Source organism: Triturus cristatus, chromosome 8, assembly GCF_964204655.1.
Source record: "Triturus cristatus chromosome 8, aTriCri1.1, whole genome shotgun sequence".
In the NCBI taxonomy this organism is placed as follows: domain Eukaryota; kingdom Metazoa; phylum Chordata; class Amphibia; order Caudata; family Salamandridae; genus Triturus; species Triturus cristatus.
In genome coordinates this window covers 737,844,542-737,865,067 of record NC_140591.1, presented here as the reverse complement: position 1 = coordinate 737,865,067, position 20,526 = coordinate 737,844,542, and the positions used below count along the sequence as shown (strand labels likewise).

Below are 20,526 nucleotides of genomic sequence, written 5' to 3'. Positions count from 1 at the left end.
CCCACCCTAAAAAGGAAGGGGCATCCACTTGGACCCTTTCCACCTTTTCTAAATCTCGCCTGATTGAGCACTGATTGAGCAGATAAGCACATGTCATTCTCATTTCAGAAAGGTATTGGTTAGCTTGCTGCTAGCAGCTCAGCTCAGTTATGTTATGATGTTAGAGGCTATGCAAGGAATGCTTTAGTCCAGCGATATGCAGTTTTTATTGCGCCTTGCCTTCACCAGGAAGATCTTTAGCTTGAATCTGTGGCCTAGGTATTCACCTTGGTATTTCTTTTGGCACAAAGTGAAGGAGTATTTGAGAGAAAATGCACAATGTGTTTCTTATGTTGTTATGAACAACTTGTTACTCTTTCTCATTAAGCTTCAGCCACTGCAGAAATATATAAATAAGGGCTGACTTCCTGTAAGACGTGTCCAAAGCTGGGACGGAATAAAAGGAGACACTTGTAAATGATAGTGCTATCGTTTGAGAAAGGGTAAGTTGAGACTGACTTTCATGCGTATTCACAGACCAAGCATCATAAAGATACCAGCATGATCTTCATTGCGGGCTTAGAGCCGGTATTAGCTTTTGAGAGGTAAGAGGATTTTGAGGGCTCGTTGGTCTAGGGGTATGATTCTCGCTTTGGGTGCGAGAGGTCCCGGGTTCAAATCCCGGACGAGCCCTTTTCTTGGTACTCTTTTCAAGTTGTTTTGAAGTTTGCGTTTCAAAACCAACATCAATTTTTTCTTTGCAGTAGTGGATAATTCTTTGCTAGAGTCTCATGCTTCAGCCCTGCCCAGTCTGAGCTAATACCAAACATCTGGTCTTGCATGGCATGTACGAGCGTTCAGCTAGGGATGTCGGGCAGGTTGCATGAAAGAAATCTAAAGCCAGAGGCCCATGGAATAGCCAGTTCGGAGCAGTTTCATTACAGAAAAATCAACTGTAGGTATCTGTTTCTGTAGTGTAGTGGTTATCACGTTCGCCTCACACGCGAAAGGTCCCCGGTTCGAAACCGGGCAGAAACAGTTGTTATATTGTGTTGGCTACAATGTTGATAGGTGCCGTTTTGCCATGGAATTGTCCAAGCCCTGAAGATTATTTCATGCAATCTCGTTCCAAGAAAGGGAATTCTCTCAAAACACTAAAGTAATCGGCGTGTGGATGTATCTGTTGGTTCTCAGACCTTGCTTTCAAAAGAGCCCTGCAATCGGTTCACTGCTCACCTAGAACAAGCATTAACATGGAGAATTGTTGGCACCAACAGGAATCTTATTTTAGTGGAGTGTTTCTGGCTTTGAGTGCAGAGGCCCTCGGCTCAATTCCAAGATGATCCTTCTCAAGGTGATGATACAAATGCATTGTCACCTTTACGTTTAATGTCAGAATCATTTATTTCCAGTTGGTGGTGTAAGAATGTTTGCAACAGTATGGCGATTTTTCCTAGCCATGCATGAATGAAAGCATATCACTCGCCTTTAGGTGTTTTTCTAATACATTGATATTTGCATCTTCCTTCCTAGCCTGCATGTTTGACTATCTTACAGGCTGCATGTAATAAGTATCACATCAGGGCCCTTCTTCTACTCAATTCACAACTGTTCTATCACGACATAGATAAGAAAGCTGCATCTGCTTTTGTTGTGTAGTGGTAATCAGGTTTACCTGACGTGTGAAAGCCCCATGCTTTGAAAGTACACAGTAACAAAGAAACCGATGACTTTTATAAAAAGGTGTCATGTGCGTCTCTTACTTTGCACAAAAAGTGCCAGAGATGACTTCATTTGCAGTCACTTGAAAAGTAGGGATTCTCCAATAAATGGTAAATGGTTGAAACAAATCTGAAGAAATGCATGACATACCTGTGTGTGTGTGTGTACGCATGTATGTATATATAGGGAGAGAGAGAGCGTCAATATAAACAGACTTTATTTCAATCAAGCTGTCTTTTCTATCCTTCAGGAGCAGAATGTTCTGATCATCAGCGCTCCAGAATGTAGTGTTTTCTTGGCAAGCATCACATATTGTGATGTGTTAGCTAAAAGTTCCATATCCTAGAGACTGATATATTCCTCTGTACTTGTACCTTGGGGATTCATCAAAACCTGGCATCATAAGCAGCTTTCTACTGCCACAGACTGGACAGCGAAACAATTTAAAATATCCCAGAAAAAGAAAATAAGCATGCTTAATCAGAGCTTTCTGGACAGGAAGGACCTTTGAGCAAGTGAGGAATAAGCACTGCTTTTGTTAATTTGCATAGGCAGAATAGAGACTTCTGGGAAAAGGCCGAAATTACAGTCACAGAAAATGGCTGCATCTATAGAGAACGCTAAGAAGTGTTGGCAGCTTTTCCTCTGACCCTGACCACTTTTACAAGCAATCCTATGATAGTCAGCAGGACCCACCCTAAAAAGGAAGGGGCATCCACTTGGACCCTTTCCACCTTTTCTAAATCTCGCCTGATTGAGCACTGATTGAGCAGATAAGCACATGTCATTCTCATTTCAGAAAGGTATTGGTTAGCTTGCTGCTAGCAGCTCAGTTATGTTATGATGTTAGAGGCTATGCAAGGAATGCTTTAGTCCAGCGATATGCAGTTTTTATTGCGCCTTGCATTCAGCAGGAAGATCTTTAGCTTGAATCTGTGGCCTAGGTATTCACCTTGGTATTTCTTTTGGCACAAAGTGAAGGAGTATTTGAGAGAAAATGCACAATGTGTTTCTTATGTTGTTATGAACAACTTGTTACTCTTTCTCATTAAGCTTCAGCCACTGCAGAATTATATAAATAAGGGCTGACTTCCTGTAAGACGTGTCCAAAGCTGGGACGGAATAAAAGGAGACACTTGTAAATGATAGTGCTATCGTTTGAGAAAGGGTAAGTTGAGACTGACTTTCATGCGTTTTCACAGACCAAGCATCATAAAGATACCAGCATGATCTTCATTGCGGGCTTAGAGCCGGTATTAGCTTTTGAGAGGTAAGAGGATTTTGAGGGCTCGTTGGTCTAGGGGTATGATTCTCGCTTTGGGTGCGAGAGGTCCCGGGTTCAAATCCCGGACGAGCCCTTTTCTTGGTACTCTTTTCAAGTTGTTTTGAAGTTTGCGTTTCAAAACCAACATCAATTTTTTCTTTGCAGTAGTGGATAATTCTTTGCTAGAGTCTCATGCTTCAGCCCTGCCCAGTCTGAGCTAATACCAAACATCTGGTCTTGCATGGCATGTACGAGCGTTCAGCTAGGGATGTCGGGCAGGTTGCATGAAAGAAATCTAAAGCCAGAGGCCCATGGAATAGCCAGTTCGGAGCAGTTTCATTACAGAAAAATCAACTGTAGGTATCTGTTTCTGTAGTGTAGTGGTTATCACGTTCGCCTCACACGCGAAAGGTCCCCGGTTCGAAACCGGGCAGAAACAGTTGTTATATTGTGTTGGCTACAATGTTGATAGGTGCCGTTTTGCCATGGAATTGTCCAAGCCCTGAAGATTATTTCATGCAATCTCGTTCCAAGAAAGGGAATTCTCTCAAAACACTAAAGTAATCGGCGTGTGGATGTATCTGTTGGTTCTCAGACCTTGCTTTCAAAAGAGCCCTGCAATCGGTTCACTGCTCACCTAGAACAAGCATTAACATGGAGAATTGTTGGCACCAACAGGAATCTTATTTTAGTGGAGTGTTTCTGGCTTTGAGTGCAGAGGCCCTCGGCTCAATTCCAAGATGATCCTTCTCAAGGTGATGATACAAATGCATTGTCACCTTTACGTTTAATGTCAGAATCATTTATTTCCAGTTGGTGGTGTAAGAATGTTTGCAACAGTATGGCGATTTTTCCTAGCCATGCATGAATGAAAGCATATCACTCGCCTTTAGGTGTTTTTCTAATACATTGATATTTGCATCTTCCTTCCTAGCCTGCATGTTTGACTATCTTACAGGCTGCATGTAATAAGTATCACATCAGGGCCCTTCTTCTACTCAATTCACAACTGTTCTATCACGACATAGATAAGAAAGCTGCATCTGCTTTTGTTGTGTAGTGGTAATCAGGTTTACCTGACGTGTGAAAGCCCCATGCTTTGAAAGTACACAGTAACAAAGAAACCGATGACTTTTATAAAAAGGTGTCATGTGCGTCTCTTACTTTGCACAAAAAGTGCCAGAGATGACTTCATTTGCAGTCACTTGAAAAGTAGGGATTCTCCAATAAATGGTAAATGGTTGAAACAAATCTGAAGAAATGCATGACATACCTGTGTGTGTGTGTGTACGCATGTATGTATATATAGGGAGAGAGAGAGCGTCAATATAAACAGACTTTATTTCAATCAAGCTGTCTTTTCTATCCTTCAGGAGCAGAATGTTCTGATCATCAGCGCTCCAGAATGTAGTGTTTTCTTGGCAAGCATCACATATTGTGATGTGTTAGCTAAAAGTTCCATATCCTAGAGACTGATATATTCCTCTGTACTTGTACCTTGGGGATTCATCAAAACCTGGCATCATAAGCAGCTTTCTACTGCCACAGACTGGACAGCGAAACAATTTAAAATATCCCAGAAAAAGAAAATAAGCATGCTTAATCAGAGCTTTCTGGACAGGAAGGACCTTTGAGCAAGTGAGGAATAAGCACTGCTTTTGTTAATTTGCATAGGCAGAATAGAGACTTCTGGGAAAAGGCCGAAATTACAGTCACAGAAAATGGCTGCATCTATAGAGAACGCTAAGAAGTGTTGGCAGCTTTTCCTCTGACCCTGACCACTTTTACAAGCAATCCTATGATAGTCAGCAGGACCCACCCTAAAAAGGAAGGGGCATCCACTTGGACCCTTTCCACCTTTTCTAAATCTCGCCTGATTGAGCACTGATTGAGCAGATAAGCACATGTCATTCTCATTTCAGAAAGGTATTGGTTAGCTTGCTGCTAGCAGCTCAGTTATGTTATGATGTTAGAGGCTATGCAAGGAATGCTTTAGTCCAGCGATATGCAGTTTTTATTGCGCCTTGCCTTCACCAGGAAGATCTTTAGCTTGAATCTGTGGCCTAGGTATTCACCTTGGTATTTCTTTTGGCACAAAGTGAAGGAGTATTTGAGAGAAAATGCACAATGTGTTTCTTATGTTGTTATGAACAACTTGTTACTCTTTCTCATTAAGCTTCAGCCACTGCAGAAATATATAAATAAGGGCTGACTTCCTGTAAGACGTGTCCAAAGCTGGGACGGAATAAAAGGAGACACTTGTAAATGATAGTGCTATCGTTTGAGAAAGGGTAAGTTGAGACTGACTTTCATGCGTATTCACAGACCAAGCATCATAAAGATACCAGCATGATCTTCATTGCGGGCTTAGAGCCGGTATTAGCTTTTGAGAGGTAAGAGGATTTTGAGGGCTCGTTGGTCTAGGGGTATGATTCTCGCTTTGGGTGCGAGAGGTCCCGGGTTCAAATCCCGGACGAGCCCTTTTCTTGGTACTCTTTTCAAGTTGTTTTGAAGTTTGCGTTTCAAAACCAACATCAATTTTTTCTTTGCAGTAGTGGATAATTCTTTGCTAGAGTCTCATGCTTCAGCCCTGCCCAGTCTGAGCTAATACCAAACATCTGGTCTTGCATGGCATGTACGAGCGTTCAGCTAGGGATGTCGGGCAGGTTGCATGAAAGAAATCTAAAGCCAGAGGCCCATGGAATAGCCAGTTCGGAGCAGTTTCATTACAGAAAAATCAACTGTAGGTATCTGTTTCTGTAGTGTAGTGGTTATCTAGTTCGCCTCACACGCGAAAGGTCCCCGGTTCGAAACCGGGCAGAAACAGTTGTTATATTGTGTTGGCTACAATGTTGATAGGTGCCGTTTTGCCATGGAATTGTCCAAGCCCTGAAGATTATTTCATGCAATCTCGTTCCAAGAAAGGGAATTCTCTCAAAACACTAAAGTAATCGGCGTGTGGATGTATCTGTTGGTTCTCAGACCTTGCTTTCAAAAGAGCCCTGCAATCGGTTCACTGCTCACCTAGAACAAGCATTAACATGGAGAATTGTTGGCACCAACAGGAATCTTATTTTAGTGGAGTGTTTCTGGCTTTGAGTGCAGAGGCCCTCGGCTCAATTCCAAGATGATCCTTCTCAAGGTGATGATACAAATGCATTGTCACCTTTACGTTTAATGTCAGAATCATTTATTTCCAGTTGGTGGTGTAAGAATGTTTGCAACAGTATGGCGATTTTTCCTAGCCATGCATGAATGAAAGCATATCACTCGCCTTTAGGTGTTTTTCTAATACATTGATATTTGCATCTTCCTTCCTAGCCTGCATGTTTGACTATCTTACAGGCTGCATGTAATAAGTATCACATCAGGGCCCTTCTTCTACTCAATTCACAACTGTTCTATCACGACATAGATAAGAAAGCTGCATCTGCTTTTGTTGTGTAGTGGTAATCAGGTTTACCTGACGTGTGAAAGCCCCATGCTTTGAAAGTACACAGTAACAAAGAAACCGATGACTTTTATAATAAGGTGTCATGTGTGTCTCTTACTTTGCACAAAAAGTGCCAGAGATGACTTCATTTGCAGTCACTTGAAAAGTAGGGATTCTCCAATAAATGGTAAATGGTTGAAACAAATCTGAAGAAATGCATGACATACCTGTGTGTGTGTGTGTATGCATGTATGTATATATAGGGAGAGAGAGAGCGTCAATATAAACAGACTTTATTTCAATCAAGCTGTCTTTTCTATCCTTCAGGAGCAGAATGTTCTGATCATCAGCGCTCCAGAATGTAGTGTTTTCTTGGCAAGCATCACATATTGTGATGTGTTAGCTAAAAGTTCCATATCCTAGAGACTGATATATTCCTCTGTACTTGTACCTTGGGGATTCATCAAAACCTGGCATCATAAGCAGCTTTCTACTGCCACAGACTGGACAGCGAAACAATTTAAAATATCCCAGAAAAAGAAAATAAGCATGCTTAATCAGAGCTTTCTGGACAGGAAGGACCTTTGAGCAAGTGAGGAATAAGCACTGCTTTTGTTAATTTGCATAGGCAGAATAGAGACTTCTGGGAAAAGGCCGAAATTACAGTCACAGAAAATGGCTGCATCTATAGAGAACGCTAAGAAGTGTTGGCAGCTTTTCCTCTGACCCTGACCACTTTTACAAGCAATCCTATGATAGTCAGCAGGACCCACCCTAAAAAGGAAGGGGCATCCACTTGGACCCTTTCCACCTTTTCTAAATCTCGCCTGATTGAGCACTGATTGAGCAGATAAGCACATGTCATTCTCATTTCAGAAAGGTATTGGTTAGCTTGCTGCTAGCAGCTCAGCTCAGCTCAGTTATGTTATGATGTTAGAGGCTATGCAAGGAATGCTTTAGTCCAGCGATATGCAGTTTTTATTGCGCCTTGCCTTCACCAGGAAGATCTTTAGCTTGAATCTGTGGCCTAGGTATTCACCTTGGTATTTCTTTTGGCACAAAGTGAAGGAGTATTTGAGAGAAAATGCACAATGTGTTTCTTATGTTGTTATGAACAACTTGTTACTCTTTCTCATTAAGCTTCAGCCACTGCAGAAATATATAAATAAGGGCTGACTTCCTGTAAGACGTGTCCAAAGCTGGGACGGAATAAAAGGAGACACTTGTAAATGATAGTGCTATCGTTTGAGAAAGGGTAAGTTGAGACTGACTTTCATGCGTATTCACAGACCAAGCATCATAAAGATACCAGCATGATCTTCATTGCGGGCTTAGAGCCGGTATTAGCTTTTGAGAGGTAAGAGGATTTTGAGGGCTCGTTGGTCTAGGGGTATGATTCTCGCTTTGGGTGCGAGAGGTCCCGGGTTCAAATCCCGGACGAGCCCTTTTCTTGGTACTCTTTTCAAGTTGTTTTGAAGTTTGCGTTTCAAAACCAACATCAATTTTTTCTTTGCAGTAGTGGATAATTCTTTGCTAGAGTCTCATGCTTCAGCCCTGCCCAGTCTGAGCTAATACCAAACATCTGGTCTTGCATGGCATGTACGAGCGTTCAGCTAGGGATGTCGGGCAGGTTGCATGAAAGAAATCTAAAGCCAGAGGCCCATGGAATAGCCAGTTCGGAGCAGTTTCATTACAGAAAAATCAACTGTAGGTATCTGTTTCTGTAGTGTAGTGGTTATCACGTTCGCCTCACACGCGAAAGGTCCCCGGTTCGAAACCGGGCAGAAACAGTTGTTATATTGTGTTGGCTACAATGTTGATAGGTGCCGTTTTGCCATGGAATTGTCCAAGCCCTGAAGATTATTTCATGCAATCTCGTTCCAAGAAAGGGAATTCTCTCAAAACACTAAAGTAATCGGCGTGTGGATGTATCTGTTGGTTCTCAGACCTTGCTTTCAAAAGAGCCCTGCAATCGGTTCACTGCTCACCTAGAACAAGCATTAACATGGAGAATTGTTGGCACCAACAGGAATCTTATTTTAGTGGAGTGTTTCTGGCTTTGAGTGCAGAGGCCCTCGGCTCAATTCCAAGATGATCCTTCTCAAGGTGATGATACAAATGCATTGTCACCTTTACGTTTAATGTCAGAATCATTTATTTCCAGTTGGTGGTGTAAGAATGTTTGCAACAGTATGGCGATTTTTCCTAGCCATGCATGAATGAAAGCATATCACTCGCCTTTAGGTGTTTTTCTAATACATTGATATTTGCATCTTCCTTCCTAGCCTGCATGTTTGACTATCTTACAGGCTGCATGTAATAAGTATCACATCAGGGCCCTTCTTCTACTCAATTCACAACTGTTCTATCACGACATAGATAAGAAAGCTGCATCTGCTTTTGTTGTGTAGTGGTAATCAGGTTTACCTGACGTGTGAAAGCCCCATGCTTTGAAAGTACACAGTAACAAAGAAACCGATGACTTTTATAAAAAGGTGTCATGTGCGTCTCTTACTTTGCACAAAAAGTGCCAGAGATGACTTCATTTGCAGTCACTTGAAAAGTAGGGATTCTCCAATAAATGGTAAATGGTTGAAACAAATCTGAAGAAATGCATGACATACCTGTGTGTGTGTGTGTACGCATGTATGTATATATAGGGAGAGAGAGAGCGTCAATATAAACAGACTTTATTTCAATCAAGCTGTCTTTTCTATCCTTCAGGAGCAGAATGTTCTGATCATCAGCGCTCCAGAATGTAGTGTTTTCTTGGCAAGCATCACATATTGTGATGTGTTAGCTAAAAGTTCCATATCCTAGAGACTGATATATTCCTCTGTACTTGTACCTTGGGGATTCATCAAAACCTGGCATCATAAGCAGCTTTCTACTGCCACAGACTGGACAGCGAAACAATTTAAAATATCCCAGAAAAAGAAAATAAGCATGCTTAATCAGAGCTTTCTGGACAGGAAGGACCTTTGAGCAAGTGAGGAATAAGCACTGCTTTTGTTAATTTGCATAGGCAGAATAGAGACTTCTGGGAAAAGGCCGAAATTACAGTCACAGAAAATGGCTGCATCTATAGAGAACGCTAAGAAGTGTTGGCAGCTTTTCCTCTGACCCTGACCACTTTTACAAGCAATCCTATGATAGTCAGCAGGACCCACCCTAAAAAGGAAGGGGCATCCACTTGGACCCTTTCCACCTTTTCTAAATCTCGCCTGATTGAGCACTGATTGAGCAGATAAGCACATGTCATTCTCATTTCAGAAAGGTATTGGTTAGCTTGCTGCTAGCAGCTCAGTTATGTTATGATGTTAGAGGCTATGCAAGGAATGCTTTAGTCCAGCGATATGCAGTTTTTATTGCGCCTTGCATTCAGCAGGAAGATCTTTAGCTTGAATCTGTGGCCTAGGTATTCACCTTGGTATTTCTTTTGGCACAAAGTGAAGGAGTATTTGAGAGAAAATGCACAATGTGTTTCTTATGTTGTTATGAACAACTTGTTACTCTTTCTCATTAAGCTTCAGCCACTGCAGAAATATATAAATAAGGGCTGACTTCCTGTAAGACGTGTCCAAAGCTGGGACGGAATAAAAGGAGACACTTGTAAATGATAGTGCTATCGTTTGAGAAAGGGTAAGTTGAGACTGACTTTCATGCGTTTTCACAGACCAAGCATCATAAAGATACCAGCATGATCTTCATTGCGGGCTTAGAGCCGGTATTAGCTTTTGAGAGGTAAGAGGATTTTGAGGGCTAGTTGGTCTAGGGGTATGATTCTCGCTTTGGGTGCGAGAGGTCCCGGGTTCAAATCCCGGACGAGCCCTTTTCTTGGTACTCTTTTCAAGTTGTTTTGAAGTTTGCGTTTCAAAACCAACATCAATTTTTTCTTTGCAGTAGTGGATAATTCTTTGCTAGAGTCTCATGCTTCAGCCCTGCCCAGTCTGAGCTAATACCAAACATCTGGTCTTGCATGGCATGTACGAGCGTTCAGCTAGGGATGTCGGGCAGGTTGCATGAAAGAAATCTAAAGCCAGAGGCCCATGGAATAGCCAGTTCGGAGCAGTTTCATTACAGAAAAATCAACTGTAGGTATCTGTTTCTGTAGTGTAGTGGTTATCAAGTTCGCCTCACACGCGAAAGGTCCCCGGTTCGAAACCGGGCAGAAACAGTTGTTATATTGTGTTGGCTACAATGTTGATAGGTGCCGTTTTGCCATGGAATTGTCCAAGCCCTGAAGATTATTTCATGCAATCTCGTTCCAAGAAAGGGAATTCTCTCAAAACACTAAAGTAATCGGCGTGTGGATGTATCTGTTGGTTCTCAGACCTTGCTTTCAAAAGAGCCCTGCAATCGGTTCACTGCTCACCTAGAACAAGCATTAACATGGAGAATTGTTGGCACCAACAGGAATCTTATTTTAGTGGAGTGTTTCTGGCTTTGAGTGCAGAGGCCCTCGGCTCAATTCCAAGATGATCCTTCTCAAGGTGATGATACAAATGCATTGTCACCTTTACGTTTAATGTCAGAATCATTTATTTCCAGTTGGTGGTGTAAGAATGTTTGCAACAGTATGGCGATTTTTCCTAGCCATGCATGAATGAAAGCATATCACTCGCCTTTAGGTGTTTTTCTAATACATTGATATTTGCATCTTCCTTCCTAGCCTGCATGTTTGACTATCTTACAGGCTGCATGTAATAAGTATCACATCAGGGCCCTTCTTCTACTCAATTCACAACTGTTCTATCACGACATAGATAAGAAAGCTGCATCTGCTTTTGTTGTGTAGTGGTAATCAGGTTTACCTGACGTGTGAAAGCCCCATGCTTTGAAAGTACACAGTAACAAAGAAACCGATGACTTTTATAATAAGGTGTCATGTGTGTCTCTTACTTTGCACAAAAAGTGCCAGAGATGACTTCATTTGCAGTCACTTGAAAAGTAGGGATTCTCCAATAAATGGTAAATGGTTGAAACAAATCTGAAGAAATGCATGACATACCTGTGTGTGTGTGTGTATGCATGTATGTATATATAGGGAGAGAGAGAGCGTCAATATAAACAGACTTTATTTCAATCAAGCTGTCTTTTCTATCCTTCAGGAGCAGAATGTTCTGATCATCAGCGCTCCAGAATGTAGTGTTTTCTTGGCAAGCATCACATATTGTGATGTGTTAGCTAAAAGTTCCATATCCTAGAGACTGATATATTCCTCTGTACTTGTACCTTGGGGATTCATCAAAACCGGGCATCATAAGCAGCTTTCTACTGCCACAGACTGGACAGCGAAACAATTTAAAATATCCCAGAAAAAGAAAATAAGCATGCTTAATCAGAGCTTTCTGGACAGGAAGGACATTTGAGCAAGTGAGGAATAAGCACTGCTTTTGTTAATTTGCATAGGCAGAATAGAGACTTCTGGGAAAAGGCCGAAATTACAGTCACAGAAAATGGCTGCATCTATAGAGAACGCTAAGAAGTGTTGGCAGCTTTTCCTCTGACCCTGGCCACTTTTACAAGCAATCCTATGATAGTCAGCAGGACCCACCCTAAAAAGGAAGGGGCATCCACTTGGACCCTTTCCACCTTTTCTAAATCTCACCTGATTGAGCACTGATTGAGCAGATAAGCACATGTCATTCTCATTTCAGAAAGGTATTGGTTAGCTTGCTGCTAGCAGCTCAGTTATGTTATGATGTTAGAGGCTATGCAAGGAATGCTTTAGTCCAGCGATATGCAGTTTTTATTGCGCCTTGCATTCAGCAGGAAGATCTTTAGCTTGAATCTGTGGCCTAGGTATTCACCTTGGTATTTCTTTTGGCACAAAGTGAAGGAGTATTTAAGAGAAAATGCACAATGTGTTTCTTATGTTGTTATGAACAACTTGTTACTCTTTCTCATTAAGCTTCAGCCACTGAAGAAATATATAAATAAGGGCTGACTTCCTGTAAGACGTGTCCAAAGCTGGGACGGAATAAAAGGAGACACTTGTAAATGATAGTGCTATCGTTTGAGAAAGGGTAAGTTGAGACTGACTTTCATGCGTATTCACAGACCAAGCATCATAAAGATACCAGCATGATCTTCATTGCGGGCTTAGAGCCGGTATTAGCTTTTGAGAGGTAAGAGGATTTTGAGGGCTCGTTGGTCTAGGGGTATGATTCTCGCTTTGGGTGCGAGAGGTCCCGGGTTCAAATCCCGGACGAGCCCTTTTCTTGGTACTCTTTTCAAGTTGTTTTGAAGTTTGCGTTTCAAAACCAACATCAATTTTTTCTTTGCAGTAGTGGATAATTCTTTGCTAGAGTCTCATGCTTCAGCCCTGCCCAGTCTGAGCTAATACCAAACATCTGGTCTTGCATGGCATGTACGAGCGTTCAGCTAGGGATGTCGGGCAGGTTGCATGAAAGAAATCTAAAGCCAGAGGCCCATGGAATAGCCAGTTCGGAGCAGTTTCATTACAGAAAAATCAACTGTCGGTATCTGTTTCTGTAGTGTAGTGGTTATCACGTTCGCCTCACACGCGAAAGGTCCCCGGTTCGAAACCGGGCAGAAACAGTTGTTATATTGTGTTGGCTACAATGTTGATAGGTGCCGTTTTGCCATGGAATTGTCCAAGCCCTGAAGATTATTTCATGCAATCTCGTTCCAAGAAAGGGAATTCTCTCAAAACACTAAAGTAATCGGCGTGTGGATGTAACTGTTGGTTCTCAGACCTTGCTTTCAAAAGAGCCCTGCAATCGGTTCACTGCTCACCTAGAACAAGCATTAACATGGAGAATTGTTGGCACCAACAGGAATCTTATTTTAGTGGAGTGTTTCTGGCTTTGAGTGCAGAGGCCCTCGGCTCAATTCCAAGATGATCCTTCTCAAGGTGATGATACAAATGCATTGTCACCTTTACGTTTAATGTCAGAATCATTTATTTCCAGTTGGTGGTGTAAGAATGTTTGCAACAGTATGGCGATTTTTCCTAGCCATGCATGAATGAAAGCATATCACTCGCCTTTAGGTGTTTTTCTAATACATTGATATTTGCATCTTCCTTCCTAGCCTGCATGTTTGACTATCTTACAGGCTGCATGTAATAAGTATCACATCAGGGCCCTTCTTCTACTCAATTCACAACTGTTCTATCACGACATAGATAAGAAAGCTGCATCTGCTTTTGTTGTGTAGTGGTAATCAGGTTTACCTGACGTGTGAAAGCCCCATGCTTTGAAAGTACACAGTAACAAAGAAACCGATGACTTTTATAAAAAGGTGTCATGTGCGTCTCTTACTTTGCACAAAAAGTGCCAGAGATGACTTCATTTGCAGTCACTTGAAAAGTAGGGATTCTCCAATAAATGGTAAATGGTTGAAACAAATCTGAAGAAATGCATGACATACCTGTGTGTGTGTGTGTACGCATGTATGTATATATAGGGAGAGAGAGAGCGTCAATATAAACAGACTTTATTTCAATCAAGCTGTCTTTTCTATCCTTCAGGAGCAGAATGTTCTGATCATCAGCGCTCCAGAATGTAGTGTTTTCTTGGCAAGCATCACATATTGTGATGTGTTAGCTAAAAGTTCCATATCCTAGAGACTGATATATTCCTCTGTACTTGTACCTTGGGGATTCATCAAAACCTGGCATCATAAGCAGCTTTCTACTGCCACAGACTGGACAGCGAAACAATTTAAAATATCCCAGAAAAAGAAAACAAGCATGCTTAATCAGAGCTTTCTGGACAGGAAGGACCTTTGAGCAAGTGAGGAATAAGCACTGCTTTTGTTAATTTGCATAGGCAGAATAGAGACTTCTGGGAAAAGGCCGAAATTACAGTCACAGAAAATGGCTGCATCTATAGAGAACGCTAAGAAGTGTTGGCAGCTTTTCCTCTGACCCTGACCACTTTTACAAGCAATCCTATGATAGTCAGCAGGACCCACCCTAAAAAGGAAGGGGCATCCACTTGGACCCTTTCCACCTTTTCTAAATCTCGCCTGATTGAGCACTGATTGAGCAGATAAGCACATGTCATTCTCATTTCAGAAAGGTATTGGTTAGCTTGCTGCTAGCAGCTCAGTTATGTTATGATGTTAGAGGCTATGCAAGGAATGCTTTAGTCCAGCGATATGCAGTTTTTATTGCGCCTTGCCTTCACCAGGAAGATCTTTAGCTTGAATCTGTGGCCTAGGTATTCACCTTGGTATTCCTTTTGGCACAAAGTGAAGGAGTATTTGAGAGAAAATGCACAATGTGTTTCTTATGTTGTTATGAACAACTTGTTACTCTTTCTCATTAAGCTTCAGCCACTGCAGAAATATATAAATAAGGGCTGACTTCCTGTAAGACGTGTCCAAAGCTGGGACGGAATAAAAGGAGACACTTGTAAATGATAGTGCTATCGTTTGAGAAAGGGTAAGTTGAGACTGACTTTCATGCGTATTCACAGACCAAGCATCATAAAGATACCAGCATGATCTTCATTGCGGGCTTAGAGCCGGTATTAGCTTTTGAAAGGTAAGAGGATTTTGAGGGCTCGTTGGTCTAGGGGTATGATTCTCGCTTTGGGTGCGAGAGGTCCCGGGTTCAAATCCCGGACGAGCCCTTTTCTTGGTACTCTTTTCAAGTTGTTTTGAAGTTTGCGTTTCAAAACCAACATCAATTTTTTCTTTGCAGTAGTGGATAATTCTTTGCTAGAGTCTCATGCTTCAGCCCTGCCCAGTCTGAGCTAATACCAAACATCTGGTCTTGCATGGCATGTACGAGCGTTCAGCTAGGGATGTCGGGCAGGTTGCATGAAAGAAATCTAAAGCCAGAGGCCCATGGAATAGCCAGTTCGGAGCAGTTTCATTACAGAAAAATCAACTGTAGGTATCTGTTTCTGTAGTGTAGTGGTTATCAAGTTCGCCTCACACGCGAAAGGTCCCCGGTTCGAAACCGGGCAGAAACAGTTGTTATATTGTGTTGGCTACAATGTTGATAGGTGCCGTTTTGCCATGGAATTGTCCAAGCCCTGAAGATTATTTCATGCAATCTCGTTCCAAGAAAGGGAATTCTCTCAAAACACTAAAGTAATCGGCGTGTGGATGTATCTGTTGGTTCTCAGACCTTGCTTTCAAAAGAGCCCTGCAATCGGTTCACTGCTCACCTAGAACAAGCATTAACATGGAGAATTGTTGGCACCAACAGGAATCTTATTTTAGTGGAGTGTTTCTGGCTTTGAGTGCAGAGGCCCTCGGCTCAATTCCAAGATGATCCTTCTCAAGGTGATGATACAAATGCATTGTCACCTTTACGTTTAATGTCAGAATCATTTATTTCCAGTTGGTGGTGTAAGAATGTTTGCAACAGTATGGCGATTTTTCCTAGCCATGCATGAATGAAAGCATATCACTCGCCTTTAGGTGTTTTTCTAATACATTGATATTTGCATCTTCCTTCCTAGCCTGCATGTTTGACTATCTTACAGGCTGCATGTAATAAGTATCACATCAGGGCCCTTCTTCTACTCAATTCACAACTGTTCTATCACGACATAGATAAGAAAGCTGCATCTGCTTTTGTTGTGTAGTGGTAATCAGGTTTACCTGACGTGTGAAAGCCCCATGCTTTGAAAGTACACAGTAACAAAGAAACCGATGACTTTTATAATAAGGTGTCATGTGTGTCTCTTACTTTGCACAAAAAGTGCCAGAGATGACTTCATTTGCAGTCACTTGAAAAGTAGGGATTCTCCAATAAATGGTAAATGGTTGAAACAAATCTGAAGAAATGCATGACATACCTGTGTGTGTGTGTGTATGCATGTATGTATATATAGGGAGAGAGAGAGCGTCAATATAAACAGACTTTATTTCAATCAAGCTGTCTTTTCTATCCTTCAGGAGCAGAATGTTCTGATCATCAGCGCTCCAGAATGTAGTGTTTTCTTGGCAAGCATCACATATTGTGATGTGTTAGCTAAAAGTTCCATATCCTAGAGACTGATATATTCCTCTGTACTTGTACCTTGGGGATTCATCAAAACCGGGCATCATAAGCAGCTTTCTACTGCCACAGACTGGACAGCGAAACAATTTAAAATATCCCAGAAAAAGAAAATAAGCATGCTTAATCAGAGCTTTCTGGACAGGAAGGACATTTGAGCAAGTGAGGAATAAGCACTGCTTTTGTTAATTTGCATAGGCAGAATAGAGACTTCTGGGAAAAGGCCGAAATTACAGTCACAGAAAATGGCTGCATCTATAGAGAACGCTAAGAAGTGTTGGCAGCTTTTCCTCTGACCCTGGCCACTTTTACAAGCAATCCTATGATAGTCAGCAGGACCCACCCTAAAAAGGAAGGGGCATCCACTTGGACCCTTTCCACCTTTTCTAAATCTCGCCTGATCGAGCACTGATTGAGCAGATAAGCACATGTCATTCTCATTTCAGAAAGGTATTGGTTAGCTTGCTGCTAGCAGCTCAGTTATGTTATGATGTTAGAGGCTATGCAAGGAATGCTTTAGTCCAGCGATATGCAGTTTTTATTGCGCCTTGCATTCAGCAGGAAGATCTTTAGCTTGAATCTGTGGCCTAGGTATTCACCTTGGTATTTCTTTTGGCACAAAGTGAAGGAGTATTTAAGAGAAAATGCACAATGTGGTTGTTATGAACAACTTGTTACTCTTTCTCATTAAGCTTCAGCCACTGAAGAAATATATAAATAAGGGCTGACTTCCTGTAAGACGTGTCCAAAGCTGGGACGGAATAAAAGGAGACACTTGTAAATGATAGTGCTATCGTTTGAGAAAGGGTAAGTTGAGACTGACTTTCATGCGTATTCACAGACCAAGCATCATAAAGATACCAGCATGATCTTCATTGCGGGCTTAGAGCCGGTATTAGCTTTTGAGAGGTAAGAGGATTTTGAGGGCTCGTTGGTCTAGGGGTATGATTCTCGCTTTGGGTGCGAGAGGTCCCGGGTTCAAATCCCGGACGAGCCCTTTTCTTGGTACTCTTTTCAAGTTGTTTTGAAGTTTGCGTTTCAAAACCAACATCAATTTTTTCTTTGCAGTAGTGGATAATTCTTTGCTAGAGTCTCATGCTTCAGCCCTGCCCAGTCTGAGCTAATACCAAACATCTGGTCTTGCATGGCATGTACGAGCGTTCAGCTAGGGATGTCGGGCAGGTTGCATGAAAGAAATCTAAAGCCAGAGGCCCATGGAATAGCCAGTTCGGAGCAGTTTCATTACAGAAAAATCAACTGTAGGTATCTGTTTCTGTAGTGTAGTGGTTATCACGTTCGCCTCACACGCGAAAGGTCCCCGGTTCGAAACCGGGCAGAAACAGTTGTTATATTGTGTTGGCTACAATGTTGATAGGTGCCGTTTTGCCATGGAATTGTCCAAGCCCTGAAGATTATTTCATGCAATCTCGTTCCAAGAAAGGGAATTCTCTCAAAACACTAAAGTAATCGGCGTGTGGATGTATCTGTTGGTTCTCAGACCTTGCTTTCAAAAGAGCCCTGCAATCGGTTCACTGCTCACCTAGAACAAGCATTAACATGGAGAATTGTTGGCACCAACAGGAATCTTATTTTAGTGGAGTGTTTCTGGCTTTGAGTGCAGAGGCCCTCGGCTCAATTCCAAGATGATCCTTCTCAAGGTGATGATACAAATGCATTGTCACCTTTACGTTTAATGTCAGAATCATTTATTTCCAGTTGGTGGTGTAAGAATGTTTGCAACAGTATGGCGATTTTTCCTAGCCATGCATGAATGAAAGCATATCACTCGCCTTTAGGTGTTTTTCTAATACATTGATATTTGCATCTTCCTTCCTAGCCTGCATGTTTGACTATCTTACAGGCTGCATGTAATAAGTATCACATCAGGGCCCTTCTTCTACTCAATTCACAACTGTTCTATCACGACATAGATAAGAAAGCTGCATCTGCTTTTGTTGTGTAGTGGTAATCAGGTTTACCTGACGTGTGAAAGCCCCATGCTTTGAAAGTACACAGTAACAAAGAAACCGATGACTTTTATAAAAAGGTGTCATGTGCGTCTCTTACTTTGCACAAAAAGTGCCAGAGATGACTTCATTTGCAGTCACTTGAAAAGTAGGGATTCTCCAATAAATGGTAAATGGTTGAAACAAATCTGAAGAAATGCATGACATACCTGTGTGTGTGTGTGTACGCATGTATGTATATATAGGGAGAGAGAGAGCGTCAATATAAACAGACTTTATTTCAATCAAGCTGTCTTTTCTATCCTTCAGGAGCAGAATGTTCTGATCATCAGCGCTCCAGAATGTAGTGTTTTCTTGGCAAGCATCACATATTGTGATGTGTTAGCTAAAAGTTCCATATCCTAGAGACTGATATATTCCTCTGTACTTGTACCTTGGGGATTCATCAAAACCTGGCATCATAAGCAGCTTTCTACTGCCACAGACTGGACAGCGAAACAATTTAAAATATCCCAGAAAAAGAAAATAAGCATGCTTAATCAGAGCTTTCTGGACAGGAAGGACCTTTGAGCAAGTGAGGAATAAGCACTGCTTTTGTTAATTTGCATAGGCAGAATAGAGACTTCTGGGAAAAGGCCGAAATTACAGTCACAGAAAATGGCTGCATCTATAGAGAACGCTAAGAAGTGTTGGCAGCTTTTCCTCTGACCCTGACCACTTTTACAAGCAATCCTATGATAGTCAGCAGGACCCACCCTAAAAAGGAAGGGGCATCCACTTGGACCCTTTCCACCTTTTCTAAATCTCGCCTGATTGAGCACTGATTGAGCAGATAAGCACATGTCATTCTCATTTCAGAAAGGTATTGGTTAGCTTGCTGCTAGCAGCTCAGTTATGTTATGATGTTAGAGGCTATGCAAGGAATGCTTTAGTCCAGCGATATGCAGTTTTTATTGCGCCTTGCATTCAGCAGGAAGATCTTTAGCTTGAATCTGTGGCCTAGGTATTCACCTTGGTATTTCTTTTGGCACAAAGTGAAGGAGTATTTAAGAGAAAATGCACAATGTGTTTCTTATGTTGTTATGAACAACTTGTTACTCTTTCTCATTAAGCTTCAGCCACTGAAGAAATATATAAATAAGGGCTGACTTCCTGTAAGACGTGTCCAAAGCTGGGACGGAATAAAAGGAGACACTTGTAAATGATAGTGCTATCGTTTGAGAAAGGGTAAGTTGAGACTGACTTTCATGCGTATTCACAGACCAAGCATCATAAAGATACCAGCATGATCTTCATTGCGGGCTTAGAGCCGGTATTAGCTTTTGAGAGGTAAGAGGATTTTGAGGGCTCGTTGGTCTAGGGGTATGATTCTCGCTTTGGGTGCGAGAGGTCCCGGGTTCAAATCCCGGACGAGCCCTTTTCTTGGTACTCTTTTCAAGTTGTTTTGAAGTTTGCGTTTCAAAACCAACATCAATTTTTTCTTTGCAGTAGTGGATAATTCTTTGCTAGAGTCTCATGCTTCAGCCCTGCCCAGTCTGAGCTAATACCAAACATCTGGTCTTGCATGGCATGTACGAGCGTTCAGCTAGGGATGTCGGGCAGGTTGCATGAAAGAAATCTAAAGCCAGAGGCCCATGGAATAGCCAGTTCGGAGCAGTTTCATTACAGAAAAATCAACTGTAGGTATCTGTTTCTGTAGTGTAGTGGTTATCACGTTCGCCTCACACGCGAAAGGTCCCCGGTTCGAAACCGGGCAGAAACAGTTGTTATATTGTGTTGGCTACAATGTTGATAGGTGCCGTTTTGCCATGGAATTGTCCAAGCCCTGAAGATTATTTCATGCAATCTCGTTCCAAGAAAGGGAATTCTCTCAAAACACTAAAGTAATCGGCGTGTGGATGTATCTGTTGGTTCTCAGACCTTGCTTTCAAAAGAGCCCTGCAATCGGTTCACTGCTCACCTAGAACAAGCATTAACATGGAGAATTGTTGGCACCAACAGGAATCTTATTTTAGTGGAGTGTTTCTGGCTTTGAGTGCAGAGGCCCTCGGCTCAATTCCAAGATGATCCTTCTCAAGGTGATGATACAAATGCATTGTCACCTTTACGTTTAATGTCAGAATCATTTATTTCCAGTTGGTGGTGTAAGAATGTTTGCAACAGTATGGCGATT

General features: G+C 41.9%; 14 non-coding genes across 14 annotated transcripts; all 14 read left to right on the top strand.

Annotated features, from left to right (window-relative positions):
- The first annotated feature begins 600 nt into the window (after positions 1–600).
- Positions 601–672, top strand: TRNAP-UGG (transfer RNA proline (anticodon UGG)). The gene has a single exon. It is a non-coding gene; the product is annotated as a tRNA-Pro (tRNA).
- Positions 673–944: 272 nt separating this feature from the next.
- TRNAV-CAC (transfer RNA valine (anticodon CAC)) lies at positions 945–1,017 on the top strand. The gene has a single exon. It is a non-coding gene; the product is annotated as a tRNA-Val (tRNA).
- Positions 1,018–2,987: 1,970 nt separating this feature from the next.
- On the top strand, positions 2,988–3,059 carry TRNAP-UGG (transfer RNA proline (anticodon UGG)). The gene has a single exon. It is a non-coding gene; the product is annotated as a tRNA-Pro (tRNA).
- A 272-nt stretch (positions 3,060–3,331) lies between these two features.
- On the top strand, positions 3,332–3,404 carry TRNAV-CAC (transfer RNA valine (anticodon CAC)). Its single transcript has one exon. It is a non-coding gene; the product is annotated as a tRNA-Val (tRNA).
- A 1,970-nt stretch (positions 3,405–5,374) lies between these two features.
- Positions 5,375–5,446, top strand: TRNAP-UGG (transfer RNA proline (anticodon UGG)). Its single transcript has one exon. It is a non-coding gene; the product is annotated as a tRNA-Pro (tRNA).
- Positions 5,447–7,771: 2,325 nt separating this feature from the next.
- TRNAP-UGG (transfer RNA proline (anticodon UGG)) lies at positions 7,772–7,843 on the top strand. Its single transcript has one exon. It is a non-coding gene; the product is annotated as a tRNA-Pro (tRNA).
- Positions 7,844–8,115: 272 nt separating this feature from the next.
- TRNAV-CAC (transfer RNA valine (anticodon CAC)) lies at positions 8,116–8,188 on the top strand. Its single transcript has one exon. It is a non-coding gene; the product is annotated as a tRNA-Val (tRNA).
- Positions 8,189–12,545: 4,357 nt separating this feature from the next.
- TRNAP-UGG (transfer RNA proline (anticodon UGG)) lies at positions 12,546–12,617 on the top strand. Its single transcript has one exon. It is a non-coding gene; the product is annotated as a tRNA-Pro (tRNA).
- Positions 12,618–12,889: 272 nt separating this feature from the next.
- Positions 12,890–12,962, top strand: TRNAV-CAC (transfer RNA valine (anticodon CAC)). The gene has a single exon. It is a non-coding gene; the product is annotated as a tRNA-Val (tRNA).
- A 1,970-nt stretch (positions 12,963–14,932) lies between these two features.
- TRNAP-UGG (transfer RNA proline (anticodon UGG)) lies at positions 14,933–15,004 on the top strand. Its single transcript has one exon. It is a non-coding gene; the product is annotated as a tRNA-Pro (tRNA).
- Positions 15,005–17,311: 2,307 nt separating this feature from the next.
- Positions 17,312–17,383, top strand: TRNAP-UGG (transfer RNA proline (anticodon UGG)). Its single transcript has one exon. It is a non-coding gene; the product is annotated as a tRNA-Pro (tRNA).
- A 272-nt stretch (positions 17,384–17,655) lies between these two features.
- TRNAV-CAC (transfer RNA valine (anticodon CAC)) lies at positions 17,656–17,728 on the top strand. Its single transcript has one exon. It is a non-coding gene; the product is annotated as a tRNA-Val (tRNA).
- Positions 17,729–19,698: 1,970 nt separating this feature from the next.
- Positions 19,699–19,770, top strand: TRNAP-UGG (transfer RNA proline (anticodon UGG)). The gene has a single exon. It is a non-coding gene; the product is annotated as a tRNA-Pro (tRNA).
- A 272-nt stretch (positions 19,771–20,042) lies between these two features.
- On the top strand, positions 20,043–20,115 carry TRNAV-CAC (transfer RNA valine (anticodon CAC)). The gene has a single exon. It is a non-coding gene; the product is annotated as a tRNA-Val (tRNA).
- Positions 20,116–20,526: the final 411 nt, after the last annotated feature.